The sequence below is a fragment of the Corvus hawaiiensis genome, chromosome 3 (genome assembly GCF_020740725.1).
Source record: "Corvus hawaiiensis isolate bCorHaw1 chromosome 3, bCorHaw1.pri.cur, whole genome shotgun sequence".
NCBI classification, from domain to species: Eukaryota; Metazoa; Chordata; class Aves; order Passeriformes; family Corvidae; genus Corvus; species Corvus hawaiiensis.
Genome location: NC_063215.1, coordinates 73,085,575 through 73,094,406, shown reverse-complemented (window position 1 = coordinate 73,094,406; position 8,832 = coordinate 73,085,575). Strand labels below are relative to the sequence as shown.

General features: G+C 47.7%; 1 long non-coding RNA gene across 1 annotated transcript; it reads right to left on the bottom strand.

Moving 5' to 3' along the window:
- Positions 1–366: 366 nt before the first annotated feature.
- Positions 367–6,867, bottom strand: LOC125324082. Its single transcript, XR_007202794.1, has 2 exons — positions 6,800–6,867; positions 367–3,729 (listed from the first exon to the last, which is right to left on the bottom strand). It is a non-coding gene; the product is annotated as an uncharacterized LOC125324082 (long non-coding RNA).
- Positions 6,868–8,832: the final 1,965 nt, after the last annotated feature.

Sequence of the window (8,832 nt, the reverse complement as noted above, 5' to 3'; positions counted from 1 at the left end):
GATAATAAAAAGATATTGTTTCACATACCTCAAAAAGATGTGAATGTTTCTGCACACTAGGCTTTCAGAATCAAACTTCTCCACTTGAAATATGAGAAAAATCGTATGAGCAAAAGACTAAGAAACTCTTTTCAGATGTAATCAGATACACTGTCCGACAGACTGGAATACTTAAAATCCTTTTCAACCAATGGCATGTCAAGACATGCCTGCTTCGGACACTGTTAAGACATCCAGCCCCCATATTTTACATACCCTCCTAATTACATTCATATGTTCAGTTTCATATTTGACCTCTTTCTTGCAACAGAGTGCCAAGTAAAGCTTTCCACCTCCTAGGTCTCATATAGGAATTAAGCTGGGGAGTGTGGAGGATTCATGATTGTTTTATTCCTCAAACATACACCAATAAGCAGTAAGCAAAATAAAAACATTTAAAAAACCCAAAACATTACAAATGTGCACTTTTAAATTTAAAGTATACTCTGGGCTCTTTCTCTTGGCCTTGTTTTTTGGAGCACTTTGGTGTTCACACCTCTAATGCTTCCTCCTTCATCTGGCAGCTCACCAGCTACCAGGTTTCAGCTTCTCTTTATTTGGAGGAAAAGACTATTTGCACAAAAATTACAACATTCCAGAGTGAGAAACTGGCTCATCTCAGTTGTTAGGACTTTTGTCACCGAATCCAGTAGGTTCAGGTTTCCAGTGCACTGGGAATGGCTTTACATGAAATCCCATGGAAACACCGGCCAGAAGACACCAGCTGAGAGAAATTCACTCTTTTCTTCCCTCCCCTAAATTCCCTAAGAAGCCAAAGCAAAAAATCACATCACTATCAGCAAGAAGAGGATTGGAAAACCTGATAAATGTGATTATTTGATGTTAAATGCACATGCTTTAAAAACATGTTATCAAAGAGAAAAAGATCTGAAGGCACAGTGATTCCCAAATGGTGGCCTTTGGACCATTGCTGTTGTTTTGGTGAAGGAAACAGCAACAGTGACGGAAAGAGCAAAGTGACTGGCAGCCTGCACCAGAGTGCATTTCACTCTCAGCTTGTTCTCAGGCAAGACAAGGTTTTTCCCAAGTGCAGTCCACAAGGCTGGATCACAAGCCCTCAGCCTCCAGCACATCAAGATTTCCAGCTTCAAGACAATGCATCTGGGATATTTTGGGTGAGCTGTACCTCCTGTATACTTTACCTGGACAGTTGGGTTTAAATACCATGCTGCTCTGCTCTCATTTAGCACTGTTATTGCAACCTTTTTTGTGGAGAAAGAAGAGTAATCCTCATGTAAAAATAATAGTATTGCAGACCTAGACAGCAGATGGTGTTATTAAATACCTGGGCAAAGTCTAAGGTCATAATGCTCTAACAATTAACAAGTTATATTGTCTTTCACTTAATTGGTAACCTCCTGGTGTGGGATGTTTGCAAGGCTGAGCACAGTGGCAAGTGGTATCTTGTCCAAGCCCAGATAACTCTTCCAGTTAAACAAATATTTGACAACCATTCTCTTGCCTAAATTTGTTGCTACCAACATGTCAGATAAAAATAATATGATTCCATTTAATCTCCTAAATGATCCCTTCTTTAACCAACTACATTAGGTTTTAACTAGACGGTAACAATTTGAGTGCTTATTGATAGTTGCCTGGCGTATAGGATAATTTATAGGAGCACAGAGAGACAAATCCTTAGGGGATGTAAATCATCGTGAGTGTGCTGCAAAGTATGTCTCTGACTGGCTCCCCAAGGCACTGTGCCCATGAGGTGTGCTCACCAGCCAGCTTTTGTTGTCCACAGAGGTCTTCAACCATGACACATGTTTTTTCTTACTCATGGGTCTGCTGTCCTAGGGATGCACACATTTATCTGTGCTGATAAAGTTGAAATTGAACCTTGGTAATGTGTGTCAAGGCTGTTCTCATTGCATGATCTAATCACATTTTCAGGCAGGGCTCCCTCTAAGGATTAATTTCATATTGTAACAACTGCACTTTATCACTGTTTCCCTTGATATTTGCCTAGCCTTCTCTGAACTTTACCTCTCAGCTGATGGGTGACAATTTCACTGCTTTAATGGCACTCCCAGGTGTGAGAGAAACACTGTGTATCTGCTCATTTACCTGTTTCTTCCTCAGATGTTTCTTCCCTGCCAGTACCTCTTCGGAAATTTGCCCAGGCCAGCTACCCAGGCCACCCCGTTAAACAGCCACAGCCATTCCTGCCAACCCCAGTTACATTTTTGCCTGAGCAGAGCAGCCAGTTCTTGTTGGCATGCCTCTCAGAAAGGCTGCTCCCCTGAAGTGCAGCCTTCTCTTCTGACATTGCCTTCTTTTAGAAGCATAGGCAAGAGTGCCTGCATCACTTTCAGAGATGTAGAGCCCTCCATCATCTCTTCTGGCCCTTCAAAGAAACCATGGAAGCTAAGCATCGCTCTTTGGGCCAGATCCTGGCCTTCATTTAATTACTGTATAGAGGCAAGATGGGGGGCTAAAGAAGAGTCCTGTCACTGCCAGTAGTTTCACACAGTACTTTTCCTCAACAGTAATTGCTCTCCTGCTAGGATCCATGAACTTGAGAACAAAAAGTACATTTTATTATTTACAAGGGTTAGATGACAAATACAAACAGATGGTGTGAAGATGACTCCTAATGCATAGTGATCAAGGAATTTAATATTCATGGGTAAAGGCCTGGAAGATTAAGTAAACAGATTCAAATGTGCAGGGGAAGGTATCTCCTAACAATGCATAAAGTCAGCATGGCCTTTTTTGCCCTGTTACTGCTTGGCTCAGGGCAATTAACATAAAGGAAAAGACTGGCCAAATTTTCCAGTCTTCCTCAAGCATTCAGCTTGAGCAGCATCTTTATAAGGAAGCCCTCAGCAGGAATTTTTGCAAGGCCAAGAAAAAACCCTTCTATTTTGCAGTTGAAGAGGGCTGCAAAGCCTGAGCGTGCTCCAGTCTGCTGCAGGTGCCCTTACGTAAAGCAGTTTTACCTGAATGACAGTGCTGTTTTAGCTGGGACTGGTCGGATGGCTCACGATTACTCACCCGAGCAAGGGTTGTGCCACTGGAGTCTCACCACACCACTTCGCCGCTAATGATACTTCTCGTGGCAGAAGCTGGGATTTCGCTGGTGCTGCTTTCACATGCAGTCATCTTGCAGAGGCAATTTCAACACAGATGAATATTACGAGTCAGGTCCTCAGTATGAATCATCTTGTCCTTCCAGATGACTTTTTCTTTCTGTTGTTTACATTAGAGGCAGGGAATTTTGATGTTTTTTTGTGCCTGTGACTAAAGGAGTGTTTCGTATGGGAAGCAATTTCCAAACTCTCTTAAGTCATCCCTCTATATATTTCCTTTTGTTGTTGTTTTTTGTCCTTTTGAGCATAGGCAGATAGTGAGATGTTTCTAAGGTACTGCTGAGTGCTGAATGCACATCAAGAAAGGAAAAGCAGGGGGAAGGGTTTATTGATGCATGTTTGGGCTGGATTGTGCCCAAAAGTTTGCTCTAAAACTTTGATTTTCCTTGTCCAGATCGGGTTATTGAACAAACAGATTATGTGGGATTTGGTCATTCCGTTGACTTAGATGATCACTCAGCCCCAGAAAGGTGTGCCCATGGAGTCAGGAGCAGGACAGCAGCTCTGAAGTGTCTGTCCCCCTGCTTTCTCTTGAAAAGGCCCCTTGCCAGTGCAATAGTCAGGATTCCATAGCCTGCAGAGAGATAGGAGAAGCTAAGAGATGGGGTACGGCTGGGGAATGGGTGAGCTCCAAGCCACAGCATGCAAAGGGTGGTGGTAAACTGCCCATGAAGGTGGAGCTGAGCTCTGCCCCTGGCACTCCATCACTCTAGCTCCAGGAGGAAAAATGACACCCCAGACTCAAGAAAAGGAGCTGCTATTTGTCTGCTCTATTTCCATCCTCCTTTAGTAGCTGTAGCCACCAAAGCTGTTGTTATGGCAGTCTGTCAAATTTCAGAACACATCAGGCACCTCTTTCTTATGGTCTTGCTGCTCTGCCATGCTTTCTCCACAGCACCTGGCAGCATCCTGGAAATGGTATCTGGTACCTGAATCCTTTTAAAGGCTGTCATGTGAGGAATGGTGTGTTTATTGCCATGACTCCAAGGCTCAGATTTCCAGAGGGGCCAAACCGCTGCTCAAGTAAGTCATGCTGCTCACAGCAGCAGGTGCACAGCATCTCTGCATCTGGTATCCTCTCAGAAATTTGCCTGGCTCTGTGGATGCATTTGGTTGATATGGCTGTGCAAGCTGGGATACGGCCCAAGATATGCCACAGAGAAACCTGCCCTGTGAATAAGAGCCTTTGTTAAGATGGATCCCATCTGTACGTGATTTCATCAGCTCCATGAAATGTACAGGACATTCATATGGTGAAATAGGCAGAGTCCCTGTTCCAAGAGAGAAAAACCCTTCTGTCTGCTTTTCTACAGGAGACTGTTGCCATATGAGGAGGTGAAACCTTCTGTGATGCTGGTATGCTCTTAACCACAGGATGGGACAAGCACTGTGACCATACTAACATCGTCAGAAAAGTAATGTGCATGGAGAGGCATCAAAAGTACACCCAAAAAATTGGCACTGCCCTCTCCTTTGCCTTCTCTTCCTTAAATATGGAGCTGCTTAAAGCAGCATAAATACAATGCAGGCCAGCTAACAAGCAGTCCACAGTGCTGAAACACTCCTGCCGTCCAAGCCAGCTCCCTGCCAGCGATTTCATTTACCATATGTTTGGTGTGGGTTTTGGCAGAGTCAGCCTGAGGATTTTTTGGGCAGGCCTGCAAAACAGTTTTTCCCTGCCTCCACCCAAACGTGAGCAGGTCCTGTCTGCCACCGTCACACTACTGTGCAGGGTCAGCCTGGCTGTTTTGGACAAAATTAGTCAGAAGGGCCTCTGGAAAAAAGCCCAAAGAGGGCTGATTCATTTTCCATAAGAGTATTTGTATTAAGGACACAGTAGGAAGATGACTTCTTCAGCATCACACCCAACCACTGTTGCAGCTGCTTTTCCCATCGTGCAGTAATATCCCCAGGGATCACCGCCGTGATCGCTGTGTGCTTTCGTGCTGGAGAGGCAGCTTGAGGAGGCTGCAAACAGCAGCAAAGGTAGATCCCGACAGGAACAGGGAGCCCCAACAGAACCAGCAGTACCCAGCAACAGTCCACCAATAAAGCATTTCTGCAGATGCCTCATTTTTCTGGTTTGGTTTCTATTTCTTTGCTGTGAGCGTCTGTTAGGTTTGCAGAGGAAGCCGCTGAGGTGTGAGCCAGGGCAGCCCCCGGTGCTGGCCCGTCTCTGCAGCCTGGAAGCCCAGGTCATGGCAGGGGTGGCTCCCGGTCTCCCCATGGGTGGCAGCTCCGCCGCCCAGTGCAATGCTGCCAGGTAAGAAGGCTGACAGCTTTCCCAGGGAAGGAAACGGGAGGGTTGGGTACACACTGGGAAGGATTAGCTCACGTGGGTGCCAGTAAGGAGCAAACCTGGCAGGATTAGGACATTTTTCTCCAGGCATTGGATCTAGTGTCAGGCACGGCTTGCTGAAGCCTGTCTGCACGTCACGCTTCTGCTGCCTGCTGCAGGGCTGCCGAGCTGGGGCACAACCAAAGCAAACTGTGGCTTGGGGAAGGCTGCTCTGGAAAGCCAGCACTGGTGCAATGCACCTGAAGAGACCAGCTGCAGCAGTGCAGTCCTGCCAGGGGGGAGCGAGGTGCTGGGCAATGCTGGAGGACCGCACTGGGATACTTATCCCAGGATGCCCTACCCAGGCATACAGTGCCATCCATCTAGGGCCCAGGACCAGTCTAGCTGGCCCAGAGAAAAAGAAAAGAAAATTTAAACACACTTCCCTGCCCTTTTTAAAGCAGATCCCAGAAGGTGGGAAGGTCTAGCTGCCTCTTTCTTTCCTGTCCCATTCTCAGAGCACATATTCCCAAGGGAATAGCAGTATTTCACAGAGACAAGTCATGTTCACCCAGCAGAGGAGCTTTGCAAAAGAGTCACAGGTTGTCTGTTCAACAGACACTGTTCACTAACTTGCTGACCCTAGGGAACAGCTTTGCCAGGTAAGCCCTCCAAGCAAAGATGAAAAAAACCCAATAGCCTGCAGGGCTATGATTCCTCCTCCCTTTCTGCTGAATTAGTAGCTAGAATAGCACCACATCTGCAGTGGCCAGGCACTCCGTCCCCTCTGGAGGAAGGCATTGGCATTTGGTCTCACCTCTACATTTCTGTTCTGTGAAGCAGCGTGTCTGATCATCCTGATTCACTCTGGAACTGAGATGTGGAATTTGGCTTGATACCCATTGGAAGGAAATTTAAATATTCATGCCTATAGCAACTTCTTTTGCAGACTACTCCAGCAAGCAAATGTGTCCCAGCTGGGACACCTGCTGTGCACAGCATGGGCAGGAGCATCTCTTTCCCTGCCTGCCTCGTCTTGTCCAGCTCCAGCCCATCCTGGGGCTGCTCCTGAAGGCACCAGACCTACATGCTGTAGAACTGGCACAGGTGCCAAGGAAGCTTCCGTGCACCCACAGAAGGGCTGAGGGGGGCAATTCTGGCTGAGTCAGCGCTGCGGCTGCCCCGGGCACCCTTCTTGCCCTCCTCCCCCGGAGACACAAGCTGGCCTTTAATCAGCGTGAGCTGTGCACTGGGAACTGTCAGCATCGCTTTTGTTCCACTAATGGGTCTTTGCTGTAGCAAGGCCGGTGTGTTAACCCCAGGCGGTGACTCAGCATGCACAGCACGCCCCATCGCACACCCCTACCTCGAGTGTGGGAGAGCTGCGGGCAGGGAAGGGAGCGGCGTGGGATGACCGGCGCTGCCACGTGCAGGGATGCAGAGTTTCTCTCTTCCCTATTCTCATTTAGGGAGAAGCTGTTGCAAATTTCACAGCCCTTTCTAGCTAAGGCAAACAAAGGGGAAATTAATTCTGAGCGGGGGAACTGACATCAGTAAATAGCGAGGGCATTGCTAAATGCGAGTGGCTGGTTGTTTTCCTGCAGAAGCAGAGGCGGGCAAGGGCAAGCTTAGAAAATAAGGGAAAAGCGGCAGGGCAAGGGCAGGGATCTCTGCAGAGAGAACTCAGCAGATAAAAGGCAAAAGAACAAAGGGAGAGACGCTGGGGAAATATGACTGAGCAGATGCATTGCTTATCTGCTCCCGCATCAAATACAATTCCTATGTGTAAACCAAAAGCAATGACTAACCCAAAGCTGAGGACTGGCCTGTGGGAAGGGGTTATGCTGCTGTAATCAAAGGGCCGAGGTTAAACCATTTTAGTTAAGGCATTGCACACGTGAGCTACTGATAGAAGAAAAAAATCTGGCTTTATGGCTTCCAACGAAATATCACAAACACGGTGGCTTCCTGGTGCAAAGTGCTGATCCTGTACAAGTGCATGCTTCCATTTGTTCAGAAATTGTTGACAAGTGTGCTGGCTGCCTTTATGCTGGATAAGGCACAGTTTGTCTTCCAACAGGTGGTTTAATGCCAGAAAAAAAAAAAAAATTGAGAGCCAGAATAAGCACGTGGTGCAGAATTTTGGCTCTTCCAACAGAAATGTGCCTGGGAGTTCACAAATAATCCTGATCAGTCTTATCCTGGGTACTGCCGCTTGTCTTAATTTTCACTTAAATCAAAGCAATCTTAGTTTAATTGGCTATTTCAGTTAAATATATGTCAGTGCAAATGTTTCTAGGTCCCAATATAACTAATTTTCCAAGGCAATACAAATGGCAAGAGAAATGGTGCTCATGATTGTTACAGCGTTAACACATGCCTTTGACAAACACCTGCCCCGGGTTTAGATGCTAGAGGACCCCCGTGGTGTGTGAGGTGAGCAGAGAGACCTTTCCATGAGGTGCTGGGGCCAGGCAAGGGGTTTGGGCAGGGGGTAGATGAGAGAGCCATGGCAGGAGCCAGTGAGAGCCATGGCCGGGAGCTGGCAGGCGGGAGCGGCAGACATCTCCCAGTCTCTGAGTGGGATGGAAACCTCCTTCCCGGGTTTATTGCTGCAAGGTGTGTGCTCGCCTCCTCACTCAGCCTAACCTGCCCTCACCTGGGGTTTGAACTAGCACGTCTGGCCGAATTTTTGAGATGACTGTGTGAGTGTTTCTGCCACCTCCGGGAGAGGAGCAGTGCAGACAGATGTAGGCGGCAACATCTTCAAATTACAGCTTAATCCACAGCAGCTCATGAGTCAGGGCTGTGACTCACAGGCAGAGACAACTCGGCGTGAGGGGCACGCGGCTGCTGCCCCGGCTGCCCGCCCTGCCGTGCCTGGGTACGGGCTGCACACCCGGCCTGCCAGCACCAGCCCTGCCCGGCGAGCCGGCGGGCAGCTGTGCTGCGGCAGGAGCCCGCTGCTGCGGTCCGGGCACCGCAGCCTCCCGCAGCTCCCGGGGGCTCCGACAGCAGCGCAGGCCGTGCGGACATGTGTCGCTTCTGCGTCCAACCCTGTACGAATTACTGACAGTGTGGCCTGGAGACCCACGTGTCCTCGAAATCCTCTAAACTCTGTTTCCAGAGCAAAAGGAGGGTGGAGACATGTTTTTATACCGCTGTATTGGTTCAAATAACTGTTCAGATATAAAAATTACCTCCCACACATCCCGCAGCTTCTTGAGGTTTTACTTTTTCTTTCACTCTGAGAGAGATTAGCCTTTGGTGACTGAAGATCAAGAATATTTCTACCCGTACAAGTAAGTCTGTTGGTGCTCAGAGGAAATGGGGTTTCTTTGAAGGTCTGATTTTAGGTGAACCAATGATTTTAGCTGCATCAATGTTCCAGGCATTAAA